Source organism: Taudactylus pleione, unplaced genomic scaffold, assembly GCF_031769625.1.
Source record: "Taudactylus pleione unplaced genomic scaffold, aTauple2 ptg000069l, whole genome shotgun sequence".
Lineage (NCBI taxonomy): Eukaryota > Metazoa > Chordata > Amphibia > Anura > Myobatrachidae > Taudactylus > Taudactylus pleione.
The window spans coordinates 3,151,781-3,168,797 of NW_028284471.1; the positions used below are offsets into that span (position 1 = coordinate 3,151,781).

A 17,017-nucleotide genomic window follows, 5' to 3' on the forward strand; every position below is an offset into this window, starting at 1 on the left:
GCGGCTGCAGGAAAGCAGTCTTCCTGCAGTCCGGGCTGAGGGAAGCTGAAGCTTCCTTTCTCCTGACTACAGGCACTGCGGGGGAGCCGACTGCGATAGGCGATCACCCACCAGCCTGGGCTGAATGCACTGCAGCAGCCCCGCCTACCCCATGTCTCTCCCCCTCCCAGCCAGCAGTGAGTCATGGGCAATACTTATGATTATGCAAATACAGCAGGCTGAAAAAGGCCTCTGAGATATTCAGACGGTGGAAGGAGGGATGTGCAATGTGCGGCAGTAAGAAGTAGGACAATTTAAATTAAGAAATAGAAATGTTTTTTGTATTTGGTGCTTTAGTTTCTTGGCAGATGTGGTGGAAAGGGTATTTCTGTGGGTCAGGTATAGTGCAAGGCAGTGGAGTGGGGGGTGATGGGTATTTCAATGCGTACAGTATGGTGTCAGGGAGTGATGGAAATGTAGAGGCACTTCTTTGTGTGAGGTATGGTTTCAAGTTGCAGTGATAAGGGAATTACAATGGTTAAGTATAGGGACATTGATTTATGGGTGCCTTATTCATTTTTTTGCTATGGCCCAGCACCTAGTGCTGCCTTTGTGATCACACCGAAATATCAGAAAAGGGCTGCACCGCATTATGTACCAAAAATAACCGGATGTACCTTAGAGTACTGGCTACTGGCTACAATATATTCTACATATGACAGCAATCCTGTCAGCACTGCCGGGACTCACAATAGTGCAAGTTATATTTTATGTGTGTGTGGGTTCTAAAAGTAGATACTTTTTAACCAGAATACTCTGACCAGGTTGTATTATATTGTATCCGATATTATCTATTTGAAAATGTTATTTTTAATTGTATCTGTTCAGTGTGAATTTTATGAGTTAATGTATTAGTGCTTTTTTACTTTCATCAAGTACATCCGGTTCTTTGGTACATATTGGAACGCGCAACCTTTTTCAGATATTTCAGTATTATTTTTGAAGGCACGTAAACAACCTTCTTTTTGGGCAGCTGTGACCAATTACATATGAGTTGTTTCTCCTTCGTCCACTAGGGGACACTGGAGCTACGACACTGGGGTATAGACTTGGGGTTGAGTAGAAACTGGCACTTTAAGAATCTCTACAGATGTGACTGGCTCCTCCCCCTCTTTGCCCCATCAGCCCCAGTTTTTTAAATGTGCCTGAGAAGGCGGAGCACTGTGGGGCTGTCTCCAGCCCTGTTGGATTTTACTTTCCTTTTATTAAAAAAAACCCCACATTATTGTGAGGACAGGCAGGTTGATTTCTGCGACAGCCTGCCTGCTACGTGGGAGCTGCTGGGGAGGGCACCGCCACAGCTACTGCTGCCAGTGTCCGGTGCCCTGACAAGAAATTTTCATGTGAGACCTCCACCGCAGACACATGAGCTTGTGCCCGGGTTCTCACAGCTCCATAAGCCCAGCACCCCGGCCGCAGCAGTTGTGAGTATACACACCGCTCCCGATTAGCAGCTGCGGTTTTAAGTCTGGGTAGTGTGTGTGTGTCTGTCAGCAGAATGGCAGCTAAGGCAGCAGATAAGACCTCTCAAAAATGTTATGCTTGCTCTAAATGCAAGAAAAAGTTTACTCCTGCACGTTCTGAGGGCTCTTCCCTATGTGAATGTGTGATACAGAACCCTCCACAGCATCACAGGGAGACAATATTCCTCCATCTTGGATGCAGACTTTTACAGGGGTTATGGCGGATTTTTCATCTGAATTAGTCGCCTCTAGAAGGGAAAGGGAAGCTGCATGGGCAAGTCCCAGTACTTCCCATCCCCCTATAGCTAATGAATGGGCTCAGGATTTAACCCGTTCAGTCGATAGTTTGGTTCAAATGATGAGTTCTTCCAGGCTGTCGAACGTCCGCATCAGCCGACAGCCAAGGAAGCAAACTCTTCCTGCGGTTCTCCAGTCAGAGGAAGAAATGGATGAGAATAATTCTTCACCAGAGGATGAGGAAGGCGAAAAGCTGGAGAACTCTGATACGGAGGTGTTCTCCCAGGATCCAGAGCCCCCGTCACAGGGGGTGGAGGCGTTGATCCTCGCCATTCGTGAGGTTTTCCACATGTCGGATACAGATCTGTTCTGTAAGAAACCTATATCCGCTGTTACCTTTCCTGTTTCCCTTAAATTAACGAACAGTTGCCGGCTGCCTGGAAGCACCCAGATCGGAAGTTTCAACTTCCGTGCCATTTTCTGTCTCTGTATCTTTTTCTCTAGATTAGGCCTGGCCAACCTGTGGCTCTCCAGCTGTCATGAAACTACAAGTCCCAGCATGCCCTGCTACAGTTTTGCTATTAGGGAATGCTAAAACTGTTGCAAGGCATGCTGGGACTTGTAGTTTCACAACAGCTGGAGAGCCACAGGTTGGCCAGACCTGCTCTAGATAATCTAAGTAAGTGGGAAAACCCTCCGCAGGTGGACGCTTCAGTCTCTCGCCTTTCTAAGAAGACTACAGTATCGGTTCCAGGGGCTACGACCTTGAAGGAAGGACCCGATCGCAAGATAGAAATCACTCTTAAGTCCATCTATATAGCTGCTGGTGCCCTATTTAGACCGGCACTAGTGGGCTCTTGGGTCAACAAGGCGGTAGAAAAGTGGTCTGAGCAGCTAGCGGAGGGCCTACGATCTAATACTCCTGGATAGGAGCTCATCTCCCTCGTAGAACATATACAGGAATCTGCAGTTTACCTGGGAGAAGCTTCTCGGGATATTGGACAGGTAGGCTCCAGGATTTTGTCCTTGCCGCTCGACGAGCCCTGTGGTTACGTTCCTGGCAGGCGGATGCAGAATCCAAACGAGCTGTGGAAGGACTTCCATTTACAGGTGACATCCTGTTCGGACCCGAGCTAGAGAAATGGATTTCTTCAGCTACGGGCGGGAAAAGCAACAGTTTACCTTATTAAGTGACAACTCCACAAAGGTCCTTTAAAGGGCCTTCCTTTCGCCCTTCCGCAAAATTCCAGGGCCAACCTACAGGTGCTTCCTCGGCTACCTGTCGTCCCAATCCCAAGCCTGCTGACAAGCATGTCACATGACGGGCTACAATCCCACTTGGGGAACCCCAAGGTGGGAACTCGCCTTCTGCGGTTTTATGGACCAAGACATATTCAGACTCCTGGGTTCACAGTCTGGTCGGTCAGGGCTACAAGATCGATTTTGATTTTCCTCCAATTTGGTTTTTCTCCACAGGTCTTCCTGTCGATCCTGGAAAACAACTTGTCCTCCAGCAGGCAATCGACAGACTTTTGACCTCCAAGTTCCTGGTTCCAGTTCCAACTCCTCCAAAGGACCCAGGGATTCTACTTCAATCTTTTCGTAGTTCCCAAACCAGATGGTTCGGTCCGTCTCATCTTGAACTTAAAATCCTTGAATCTTTACCTGTTTCATCACAGATTCAAGATGGAATCCCTACATTCAGTCATTGCGGGGTTGGAAGAGGTGCAATACATGGTCTCTTTAGACATCAAGGATGCGTATCTACACATTCCCATTTGGAAACCGCATCAAGCATTTCTTCCCTTTGCGATCCTGGATTCCCATTACCAGTTTCAGGCCCTGCCGTTTGGCCTATCAACGGCTCCCAGGGTGTTCACCAAGGTAATGGTGGTGATGATTGCCAATCTTCGCTCACAGGGAGTGAACATTGGGCCTGATTCAGAGCCGATCGCTAGATGCAATTGCTCGCACGATGTGTATGCAAATTGTGTAGGTAGTGTTATGGCACAGCAGTGCATTAGCACGCCCAGAGCGATCACATAGTGTATGCAAACACCCACCAGCCTCTTTTAAGACACCCATTTGTGCACGTCATGTCCAGGAAGTGTATGCAACCATCGGTATATCGGGTAACATCGGATGCTATCGCAGAACTTGAGGTTGACCACACCCTTCCGCAAGCACTGCGAGCACTTCAGTGTAAAAACAAGCCAGGTGACGTGTACTACGATGCTGTCTTTTAATTATGCACACCTCTAAAATGCTGTTGAGATGCTCAGGCATGCCTGCGTTTGCACCCCCACTCCCCTGTTTTTAATTGCCAAGCCCTGTTACCACCTACAAACAGCTTCCCCTGTCACTCACTCTGCTGGGCTGTCTATGCGCAGCGAGCGAATGCATTGTGAACTTTCGCTAAGGTATGCACATGCATACACACTGCATACCATCAGCAGCAGCGAGAGTATGCATCTTAGCGAGCGGGTCTAAATGAGCTCCATTGTCCCGTTTTTGGACGAGATTCTACTCAAAGCATCATCGAGAGACAGACTAATGGAACATTTAGCTCTGACACATCAGTTCCTCATTCAACACAGATGGTTCATCAATTTCCAGAAGTCCCAGTTGCTACCATCTCAACGGCTGCAGTTTCTGGGGATGATTTTGGACACTGTTACTGCGAATTTTCCTTTCTCTGGACAAGGCACATGCCATCCAGGAATTGGTCCGCTTACTCCTCAAGCCCAAACGCGTGTCAATTCACCTTTGCATCAGGCTCCTAGGGAAAATGGTAGCGTCCTTCGAGGCCATCCAGTACGGCAGGTTTCACTCCAGGACGTTCCATTTGGATCTACTGTCCGGGTCTCATCTGCAGATGCATCAGCTGGTGACCTTGTCTCCACAATCTCGAATTTCCCTCCTTTGGTGGCTCCGGACAGATCACCTGCTGGCGGGACGTTGATTCGACATCTGAAACTGAACTCTGCTGACCACGGACGTCAGTATCCGCGGTTGGGGAACGGTGACCCTGAGCAACTAATTCCGGGTACGTTGGACATGCGAGGAGTCTCTCTTGCCAATCAATGTCCTAGAACTACGAGCCATCTATTACGCTCTTCTCGCAGCAGCTCCCGTTATGGGGGACGCCGGTTCAGGTCCAATCGGACGCCACAGCCGTGGTGTATATCAGTCGACAGGGAGGAACTCGCAGCCGCATGGTGATGCGAGAGGCAAGACACATTCTCAAATGGGCAGAAACGTCCCGGTTATCTCAGCGATTTTCATTCCGTGAGTGGACAACTAGGGAAAATGGTAGCGTCCTTTGGGGCCATCCAGTACGGCAGGTTTCACTCCAGGACGTTCCATTTGGATCTACTGTCCCAATGGTCCGGGACAGTAGATGCAAATGGATCTACATTCTCAAATGGGCAGAAAGAAACGTCCCGGTTATCTCGGCGATTTTCATTCCGGGAGTGGACAACTGGGAAGCCGATTACCTCAGTCGGAAGGACCTTCATCCTGAAGTCTTCCAGCAACTGATGTTCCGGTGGGGCGTACCACAGATAGACCTATGGCCTCCAGGAAAAAAATCACCAACTACCTCTGTATTGCTCCAGGACGAGGGATCCCAGGGCGTTAGGAGCGGACCCTCTGTCTCTGACCTGGCCATACGATCTGGTGTACCTTTTTTCCTCCGTTCCCTCTGATTCTATGGGTGCTGAAGAGCATCAAACGCGAATCCCTGTCAGTAATCCTGGTAGCACCGGATTGGTCTTGCCGTGCTTGGTACTCGGATCTTCTCTCCCTCCTGGCGGACGATCCTTGGTCTCTTCCGCTTTTGATCAGATCTTCTGCAACAAGGCCCTTTTGTACACCCCTTAAGTCATCTTCGTTTGACGGCGTGGCTGTTGAAGCCATTTTACCTAGGAAGGTGATTCCTACCATGCTTCGGGCTCGTAAGTCGGTCAACTCGGCGCATTACCATAGAATTTGGAAATCCTATGTGTCTTGGTGTGAGTTGCGTAGTTCCTCTTCTTCTTCTTCCTCCTTCCATTTACATCGCCTTCTTCTTTTTCTACAAAGAGGTTTGGATGCTGGGCTTTGGTTAGGTTCCCTTAAGGTGCATGTTTCACCTTTGTCTGTTTTCTTTCAGCGTCGTCTGGTGCTAATACCTGAAGTTCAGACCTTCTTTCAGGGGGGCTTCGCCGCCCTTTATTCTACCTACATCCCCTTGGAACCTTAACCTGGTTCTTTCTTTTCTTCAGTCTGCGCTCTTTGAGCCTTTTTGGATGATGTTGACTTGAAATTTCTTACCTGGAAGCTGATCCTGTTGCTGGCGCTTGCTTCAGCTAGATGAGTCTCGGAGCTAGGCGCCCTGTCTTGCAAGACTCCTTATGTGATAGTTCATGATGATTGGGTGGTTTTGCGTACCTGCCCTTCTTTATTGCCTATGATGGTATTGGCTTTCTACATTAATCAGCCTATTGTGGTTCCTGCACTTAAGGATTCGTCGGGAGCTTCCCCTGGATGAAGTGTCGCACTGAAGGGATCCGTAAATCGGATGCTCTTTTTGTCCTTTATGATGCGGCCAAAACAGACTTTAGCGAGATGGATTCGCCTGACCATTCGTCAGGCTTATTTGTCTAATTCTCTTCCTCCGTCTGTTTCTGCGCTTTCTACGAGCTCCGTTTATACTTCTTGGGCCGTGCGAGGGGAGCCTACGCTTCCCAACTTTGTAAGGCGGCTAATTGGTCCTCTCTTCATACCTTTGTGAGGTTCTACACCTTTGCGGCCTCTGATTCTAGTTTTGGCCGTAGGGTTTTGCAGGTCTCTCAGTTCTCTCCCTCCCATGGGGCTTTGGGACGTCCCCAGTGTTGTAGCTTCAGTGTCCCCTAGTGGATGTAGGAGAAAACAGGATTTTGGTACTTACCGGTAAATTCGTTTCTTGGATTCCACAGGGGACACTGGACGCCCTCCCACCTTGTTTTTGTCTTCTGCACGAATTGCTGCAGTTTGTTGTTGATTTTGGTGTGACTGTGCATCGCACAGTGTGTTTGGTTGGTTCGCAGCTGTACTATTTTTCTTCCTTAGCTTCTCCTTCTATTTGGTTGTGTGTTTCCTCCATCTCCTCTCGGGCTCAGTTTTCTAACTGGGAGCCAGTCACATCTTTAGAGATTCTTAAAGTGCCAGGCTCTACTCGACCCCACGTCTATACCCCAGTGTCCCCTGTGGAATCAGAGAAATGGATTTACCAGTAAGTACCAAAATCCTGTTAATGAGAGCACCACTGATAGCAATTTCTCTAGTTTCTATATGATCACACACATATGCCTGCTAGGCCCACCATACTCTTAAGGTGCGTATCCACTAGCAGATAGTGGAACGACAGTACGATATGTCATTCAGTGTAGGTACCCTCCCTCATCCCTGAACATGGTCAATCTGTCGTTATCGGAAGATTGACCAGCATGTTCAGGCGATGATTGATGTTGAAAACGACCAGCGGGAGCGCACATCGCTGGTCATTTCCAACATTTTCATGCCTTATTAATGAGAGATTGAATGATAACGATATCGTTCAATCGCTCATTTTAATCGACAAGTGGATATGCGGCATTAGAATTTCCATCCCACAACAGTGTGTGTGTAGGCAAGTATTATTCATCGCTGTCATATTGATGTTTAGCCTCGTACTCACGATTTGTGTTTCTAGTGTGTATAAGAATTTTAAATGTTCAAAATTTTTATTTGCCCTCAACACTAATTTTGCTTCTGCTCAAATGAGGCTATTTTTGTGAAAAAAGTTGATCGCTCCTCCGCCAGTGCTCTCACTGACACAATCAATGGTTAATGGTAAGAAAAGTGATTTTGGCAGGCGCAAGTTATTATCCAACTGTCCACAGCGTGTCAATCGGGACGGAAGGGGTCAGCATGGGGTGAGGAGGTGAAGAGGAGCTCTCCTAGAGCTATTTTGTTGATAAATCCTGCTCTTTCCTGTGATGTCACATACTCAGGAACCAATCAACATTAGCAGTTCCTGGACTTCTAGAAGGCTTCAACGGTGATGGTGCCCTCTATAGGATGGAATATGACATCTCTTCTTTGACTACAGTATCTACGCAACTCAAGAGAACTTTAACATATTTGGTGCTCTCTGTCACCACAGAATTCCAATCTGTTGCATCAGTACCACAGAACTACTATTGTTAATTGGCTTGAGAGGGCCTACAGACACCTCTATTGTACCTGAATCCTTTGTTCTTTCTGTGGACTTGATCCAATTAGGAGTAAGTTCCTTGTGGCGCGATAAGTGTACTCTCGGACTTGCACATTTTTGTTCGCACCCCTGTAGGGCTGCAAACAAAAATGTGCGAGTCCGGGCTACGAAGGGGGCGATTTGTACACTGTTACAGTGGAAACTCGCCCCCATCACTCCTACTTGGATCCAGCCCTGTGAGTACAAAATATGATTAGTTTAGTTAACTCTCTAATTATTGTATAATGTCTTTACATGTTTTCTGCTTTGCAATACCTGAATTAATGAAAGGTTTAATTGGTGCTATCTTAGTTTTCTGGCCACATTACCAACTCTCAACTGGGTAAACCCAGCCATGGTAAGTACTGCTTGTACTCCTCTTCTGGGGCATCTCTTGTCACTGTCCGGCAGTAGTGATTCACCTACCCTGATATCTTTGTTCCATTGCTGAAATGTCTTGGTGGGATCGCTCACTAGGCTTGTCACTCAGTGCACCACAGTTATCTTGTGTGGGTAATCCCATGAATCGTATATATTTGAATAGGGGAGGGGACAAATAACTGATTGAGTCATTAGGCCCCACCCCCTCTGCGCGGAACGCAGATTGCTGGTAAGATTTTCTCCATTCTGCCCACTTCACTATGGTAGGAATACCCCTACATTGTCATAAATGGGCTATATCTCGGAACTCAGAGCTAACTGAGAGTTTTAAATGTCATATTCATTCTTTGCATTCTGAAATCAATTAGAAGTAACTATTTTCACATCGGAAACATCTTCATTGTTGTGCAGTGTAATACAAGAGGATATGGTAAAAATCACATACTAATTAAAAATTGCCTATAAAAGGTCTATTAATAGTAAATTGACCGGTCAAATAAAATAAATAAAATTTCACGTTAAGGTGCCCTACATCTGCGACGGATCATCGCGATGCAGGACTGCGATCGTAAATTTCCGATCGCCCATCGATGTTCTGCGATCTGTCGCCGGATCGCGGACATTTGACATGTTAAATGTCCCCGATTTGACGATTGTGATAATTTTTTGATCGAAATCGTCAAATCGAACATGTTGTATTTCTGCGATCCCAGGTTGCAGCATCGCGGGATCGCTGCAATCCATCTCTGATGTATGGGGCCCATAACTTCCATACACACAAAAAATACACATTCATCATTAAAATAATTGTTAAAATTAGCCTGCAGAAGACATCCAAAAAATAGTTTAGTTTAATTGTTAAAGGACGTGGATCTAAATTCTTTCAATGAATCAAATGTTGAAGAAACAATTACATTGTCCACAGCTATATCAGAGTATTCTCCGGTAAAGTAAAATCAATTTACTCCAGGTGGTCAAATCTCACAGTCTTGGAATATATCTTGTCAGCATAAGAAATTTCAGTCTGTTTTATATCTCCATATAAATACGAGCATAGGGCGCATATAATTACTGATAAGTCTCCACTGTGGTAAGCCTGAATATTCCCCTGTACTGTATGTTGACGGGGAGAGAGGGAGGCTAATCTCCAGCCAGAGACTGGGTATGAAGGGACCTGTCAGACTTAGGGCCCTATTCACTTGGAAGCTAAAAGCCGAGATCCGTGAAAAAGTATCGCCGATTGCGACTTTTCACCAGGTGGAAACTTCTCTCCGTAATTCAATTCCATCCGCTTTTCGCGTACGTGACAACGCAATGCAATAGGCGAAAAATATTCGCCTGTGAATAGGAGAAAAGAAGTGCAAAACTTTTATTTAGGGGTGCAAATGTGGGGAAAACACTCAGAACCCTTGGAACAAGCCTCCAAAGGATAACTGTGTCAAAAAATCCCTATAAAAAAAGTAAGAAACACCCCTAAAAAGTAGTTTGAATTTGGGGTCGAAAAAGTACAAAGTGGGGGTACAAACATAAAAGGTAGCGACTTTTTGGGGGTCTGCAAGAATGGGTGGGGTGTTTTGTTGATTGCAGGGGTTTGCTTAAGGTGCGTTTTTCTTCACTTTAGCGACTTTTAAATATGCTTGCACCCATTTTCAAGTACCCCAAATTTGACAGGACTACTTATTTTCTCCAAAAAAACCTGCTTAATGCTATTCTTCACCACTTGTGTAAAGACGCTAATTAGAGGCAATTGTACCAACTTATGTACCCCAAACAGTTGTATTACTACATTGATCCCCAATGTTTCTTCATCTTTTTGGGGGGTTCAGGCTGTTTTCCCCGATTCTGACACAACTTTTCGCCTGTTCTGACTTTGCGTGTCTCCGTTTTCACGTCTTTTGGAATTGAATAGGGCGAATCGTGGGGACACGCGCGATAAGTTTCACGTCTAAAGTACACGATGTAGGCAAAAAGTCCGGCATGCAAAACTTTATCGCATACGCGAAACTAATTGAATACGGGCCTTAGTTTGTATCTTGTAGTCAGCTGTGGCTCGATCCCTGCCTCAACCTCAGCGCCTATTATATGCTCTGTTATAGAGCGTGTATCCGTCTCTCCAGAGCTCCGTGATGGCAACAGGCAAATATCGTTTAATTGCCCAAAATGGTCTCCACCACTGACGTGTTGCGCACCGCAGTTTGGGTGCTTTATCTCATGATAACGGTCAATCGTTCATTAATCGTGCAGTGGATATGCCGTGCTGGCTACCAGCGATACGGGCTCTCGCTGGTCGTTCACGCCGTCGCTCATCGCCCGATATCAGGTTGTGCAGGCTCAGGGATGAGGGAGGGTGCCCATGCTGAACGATATATCTAGTTTAGTTGGATTTCTGCTCGCACCTCAGGAGGGTGCGAGCAGAAATCCTCTAAGTAATCGCATTTTTACCTTAAACACGACACATTTGTGGGGAAAACTATTTAATGCACCTTACTGAACTTCATACAACTGTTTTTATTAGACAACTTGCCCTGGTCACAGCACTCTATAAACGCCAGCAGATCACGTTTTTTTCTTTTTTAATATTAATATGTTTAGGGATGATGACAGGGTCTTTAAAAATATATTTTCTGGAGCTAGCACAGTAAATCCCTAGCAAAACAAACATACAGCTGTGCCGGTATAGATATCCGGGACGGAGTCTACATAAACATCCTGGGGCCCTTGACGTGTCTATCCCTAGGCACTTGGTGCCCTCATTATACCAGTGCCCTCCTCTTCTATGTTGTACCCCATGCCCGTTCCCCGTCCTAAACCACCCGCGTCAGGACAACACTGCTCTAGTCCTGAGTCTTCTTGCCATGTACACAGCAGCCGAGTCCCACCCGCGACCTTGGCCGGCACCAGCAGCGCTTAGATGATGGCACGGAGGAGGCGGGACACAGTGACGACATGACTATGAATCGAGAAACGAAAGTCAGAGAGGAATGGGAAGATGTGAGTGAGGAGACGGGCTGAGTGTGTGTAATAATAACCGGTGCAGCAGCAGCAGCCAGCCAGAGAGAAGACCAGCACATTGCAGACACCAGTGGCACACTGACTTCTCCATCCTGTTGGTAAGATCTTCACTTACATTATTATCATTACTCTGTGACAAGGCCACAGCAACCCCTGTCATTGTTTTGTTTCCAAGTACGAGTGTGGGAGACGTCAGTGTGGTAAAGCCCTGTGACACCTCCATTATTCTCTGTATGTTGGCACATGTCGCCTTTGTAATATTTCCAGTAGCAGTTTATAAAGTAAGTAAACTTTTCTTTCCACAGGGTCTTAGCCTCACACTACCCCCCCAAATTTACCATAGCCATCATACCTGTTATCTTGTGCTATTTTATTGCAACACATCTTAAGCTGGGTACACACCTTTGTGATCACTCTTTCCTTGAGATGGTTCAATCAACTTCACTACTGATCGGAAGTCCCGACCACAGTGCCGATACGTGCATACACACCTATACAATCATACTGCCGACCTTCCATACCCGACTGCCAAAATATCGAAAAGAAAATGATTGTACCACCGTACATACTCTCACGATTCCAGGCTACACTCACAGCAGATGTACCAAGAATTACCATAATAGACTGGAAAGGGGCGTGATTACAGTAAAAACTACAAATAAATATACATAAATATATAGATTGGAATATAGTATAGATGAATCGTAATTATATATAGTAAATATATATTTTTAACCATGCTTTCAGACATTACATACTGTATATAGGTCCTGAAGGATACAGGGTGGCTGCATTGGAAACTTGCAATACATTAGTACATTTCCTGCTGTATAGTAGAGGACATTTAAGTCAGTGAAAAAACCATATAATAGATTGCAGTATCACAATATTAGCCAAATACAGTTGTGGCAAATCACACAAAACAGGGAGGAGCGTTTACACGAGAGCACATAGCAAGCAACCTGTCCTTGTTTAGTTATACACACCCACAGGCGGCACTGCTGTTAGTGTAGAATCGGAAGTACGGTTTCAAAAAAAAGGTCGAAGGTGCGTGCACAATGCACTTTTGGTCCAATCTCACCGTTTGAATCGGAGGAATATTAAACTACATCAGATGTGATCCTTCGATTCGACCAGCTTTCTTCCGGCAAAACATGATCGAAGGTGCGTACACACTCTTGCGATATTGCATGAATGGATTAAATTTGAAAGAGCTGCCCAATGATTGTATAGGTGTGTACCCAACTTTACATATTGTGCTCACTTTTGGTATTGCTGTGACGCTTTTTATGGGGTGGTTAGGTCATTATATCCACTTTCTTATATAGACGTGTTTCAGTGTTCTTATAAGGTGGTGGTAAAGACAATCAGTGTTTACTTTAGTGAGCACTTTGACTCTCAATACAATACTGCTTTAATTTACACTTATAGCCCAGGGTTGTTGTGTCAGTACATCTCGTTGCTACATCATAATACAAGATGTCTGCACTTTAATCACTATCTATCATATACCCAAACAAGGAGACAGGATATCACCAGACTGAAGCAGCGCTCAAGCCAACCTTGAGCGTAGAGTCCTACATCTCCATATAAGGGGTATATTTACTGAAGTGCAGGTTTATAGAAGTGGAGGTGTTGCTCATAGTAACCAATCAGATTCTACTTATTTATCTAGGACCTTATACAAGATAATAGCTAGAATCTGATTGGTTGTTATGGGCAAAATCTTTACCTCTATAAACCCGCACTTTAGTAAATATACCCCTTACTCTTTTCATTCCTAGGGATCTATTCATGTTATATTGTTTATCCCGTTTGTTAATTTTCTCTGTATATATCGCATCAGTTCAGCTGAGGCATAACATAACATGCCCTGGGGGCTGTCAGCAGCCCCTATACAAAAATGAAATGGGGGCCCCTGCTGACAGTTCTAAAACAAATGGTAACACATTCTCTCTGTCACATTATAGTGATTAATATAAACTCATTACCAGCTGGTGCTGTAGGCTGGTGTTCCTTTGGGGGGATTTCAAATTAATGCGATGTTGAATAGCGCCGGAGCTATTTACTTGTCTGCATTGCGTCTGGCACTTAGGTCTGAAATGCAGTTTACTGCATCTAATGCTAAGGGTTTAGTCAAGGTAAACGGCATTCTCCGACTTTTAAGTGCCAGACGCGAAGCTGTTAGCGCATGCGTTAAGTCTGCAAGTTGCACTAGTTTAGTCAGATTTCTGCTCACACCTCAGGAGGGTGTGATCAGAAATCAGTAATCACGGGTTTACAGTGCGGCCAATTGAATAGCTCTGGGCATTAACTCCCGGCATTTTTCAACATTGAATTTAATTGAATCCCCCCCTTTGTGATTACAGTAGATGCATGAATCCAAAAAGCACTACTGGAGGCTACTGATGGTAAGTAGTAACCAAGGGTTCTAAGAAACACAAGCACGCACAACTTTTAGGGGTCTATGGGCCTGATTCAGCAAGGATCGCAACTGCAATTGGCCGATAGTTGCGTTCTGTACAGGCGTATGCATCGCTGTGCGCGAACCAGCCACCGCGATCACAGTGACTACGCAGACCCCTCGCAGAGTGATTGACATGAAGTATCGTTTGGGGGTGGTGATGGGGTTGTAGGCAAAACACAGGCATGCCAGTGCGTTTGAACGCCGTGCATAAATTTGGCACTGCGATGCCATACACAGCTTGAGTAGTCACTTCGTGCGATGAGGTTAGCAATTCATGAGTAAGTTCAGAGCTTGTGCAAGTGTGTGTGAGGCTGTGATTGTACTCGATGTTACCGATGGTTTTGTAGTCTTGCTAAGTATTACAGATGTGTGTAAGGTAAGATGGGCATCCTTATGTTGTGCTGCGATGGCATAGCGATTGCAGTGGATTAGCATATCTTCGCAGTGAGACTACGTGTGTAATCGCTATTGCATTCGCAGTTGCGAGCTGTACTGAATCAGGCCCTATGTACTAAGCGTACTGAGTAAGTAGAAGTGTGTGGGTTTAAGAGCAACGCATGCAGCAACAGTAATTGTATAAAAGCAGGCCTAGATAAAGGCTACATTGTTGGGTTGGAGTACAGTTTTATGGCTTTATTTAATTTCCTCTTTTTTTTTTATGATTGCCCCATAAACCACTCCTCATAGACCATATTGTGGAGATCTCCATTGTCAGATATTTTGCATAGATCCGTAATGTTAGCCTCGTTGATATTACCCCACCCATGGACGTTTTAAGAGAGGAGGGGGCCAGTGTCCTCTCTGGGAGTGCAGTAGACTCTGGCTTTGTGTCAGAGTCTACTGGTCATGTGCAGGTCTCCGGGAACATGGCGTCTGCGCTATGTCCCTGAAGACATCTCTAGTGCGCATGTGCAAATCTCCAGGAAAATGGCCGCTGCGCCATTTTCCAAGTGATTTCAGTCTTCAAAACCAGATGACTCAGGAATCTGGAGAGGTAAGTACAATAAGTATGGGTGTAGAGTTTGGCCCACCTGGACCCAGGTACCGTGTGCACCGCACACCCTGCACACATTATAAATACGCCAATGACCCCACCACCATTGGAGGCAGCATTGCATCACCATTTTGAAGAACCTGTTTTAATCCACTTTGCACACACACCACATATTTCATCCACCATGTACACACTTCACACCATAGTGCTTATTGCAAACCAGTTTAAAATGACCCCTCTGTCTTCCTATTGAGAGATACGTCCTAAGCGATAGAATTCCACACAAAACCTCAGCATATCAGTGAATCAAGGGGTGGCAGTAGAAGAAACAGGTGTACTGCCTGCAAGGGTGGTGAGATCTGCCTCTGTTTCTCTTTTCTTCTCTGAGATGTGTTCTCATACATTATTATTATTATTATCGTTTATTTATATGGCACCACAATTGTTCTGCAGCACCTTACAAAGTACATAACCAAAAAAGTTACTTACAGTACAATACAATACAATGCAGGACAAGGACATGGATAATATACATTGATACATTGGTGGCCATAACACCCAAATAAGCAACAGAGCATAAGCAACCAAGTGTTAGGTGTTCTAATGGTGAGTAAGAAGTAGATGAAAATAAAATAAGGAGAAGGACAAGAGGGTAGAGGGCCCTGCTTCCAAGAGTTTACAATCTCAAGGGGAATGTAATCTAGCCCATTATACTACACAGTGCAACTTGCCTGGCATGAGTGAGCCGCCAGGTCCCATGCAACTCTGCTAGCATCTGGCATCTTTTTTGCTGAAAATGTGATGGGACACGTACGCACCAGCAGACTGTGCTGATTAATTTGATATGCGACACTTTTATATCTGTGTGCACTTGAGTCTGTATATGAAGCACAACGGACCTTTGAATGAAAAAAATCTGCGGACGCTACATTGTAAATTCAGACCTGTGTTCGCTAGTTTAGAGCCAGCCTCTGTAACATAAGCATGGGAAATCCCTCTTGCATTGCATTGCTGACATTGAGGATGGTGCACGGCTGACCGCAAGGCGACCATAATAACCTCAGCATTGCATGCAAAGTTGTGTGCATCTCTGTGTCTGTACCGCACCCTGTCTGTACGCTTGGTTTCATAGCCTTCATCATTATCAGTGCACACATACTCCAGCCCTTTCCTTGGTGCGATAGAGCCACCTGATTGCCCAGTTAGCTCCAGTTACTTACACCCACAAGTGGATATGCAACTGAATAATGGGTAAAACGGAATCACCCATAGTTGCGTACACTTGGCACTGGGACATGTTTTACACAAGATATGTCCACAAAACTGACTTTGCAGAGCTAGGAATGCACCTAAGAATGTGCTGTATTCACCACTTTGTCAAGTTTGTGCACTACTCCACAAAACTGGACACGCCATTGATTCTACTCCTTACTTTGTATGGTACTCACTCTGTCCAACTCCTCTCCTTGGCCTTTACAAGCTTCTGCTGCTTGTCGAAACCTTCTGTCTAGCTTGGCCAAACCATGCAGTACAGCAGAAATCTCATAAATTTCACACAAATACAAGCAAACGTGGCTCTAAATATGGTTTTTCACTTAGGAGTGGATGTTTTGCAATTTTTAATGACAACCTTTGTAATTTAGCTTAACATACTGAAATTTGCTTAATAATAAACCTGGCCACATATTTTCTGTTCAAAGCTAAAATTTGATGCTAATATTTAAATTTATTTTAGTGTGTACAAAAATACACCAATAGATTAAGGGCCTGATTCAGAGATGTACGCTAATGCGACCGCAACTGCATCTCCAAATGCAACGCAGTTGCAATAAATATGCTAATGTTAGCAAAGATCACCCGAACATAAATACGCCCACTGCTGCCTTCTCACCTGCGTACAACTACGCATACCTACATAAACATCGGTACCATCAAAGTACATCGGCGGCCATTTTACCCATGCGGCAGGTCTGACCTGAAGCAGGCCAGGGAGCTCTTCTACCTCGCAGAGTTGCGTATGCAATTGTAGTGGCTAATTTATGCACGCCCACGTAACGGCGTTCAAACGGCCAGGCACGCCTGCGTTTCGCCAACCACCCCCTGTCCACACCCCCAAATGGTCACTTCCTGTCAATCAACCTGCATTGGACCTCCGTGGTTTGTGTGAA

At 45.5% G+C, this 17,017-nt stretch overlaps 1 protein-coding gene and 1 pseudogene across 1 annotated transcript in view; both read left to right on the forward strand.

The window, feature by feature from the left end:
- The first annotated feature begins 3,425 nt into the window (after positions 1-3,425).
- Positions 3,426-5,279, forward strand: LOC148534247 (uncharacterized; annotated as a pseudogene).
- Positions 5,280-11,415: 6,136 nt separating this feature from the next.
- The window catches only part of HELZ2 (helicase with zinc finger 2), a 119,930-nt gene continuing 114,328 nt past the window's right edge, over positions 11,416-17,017 (forward strand). Inside the window, exon 1 of the mRNA XM_088467048.1 lies at positions 11,416-11,486. The gene's annotated coding sequence lies outside the window, so the exon portion shown is untranslated. The remainder of the gene's footprint in view (positions 11,487-17,017) is intronic.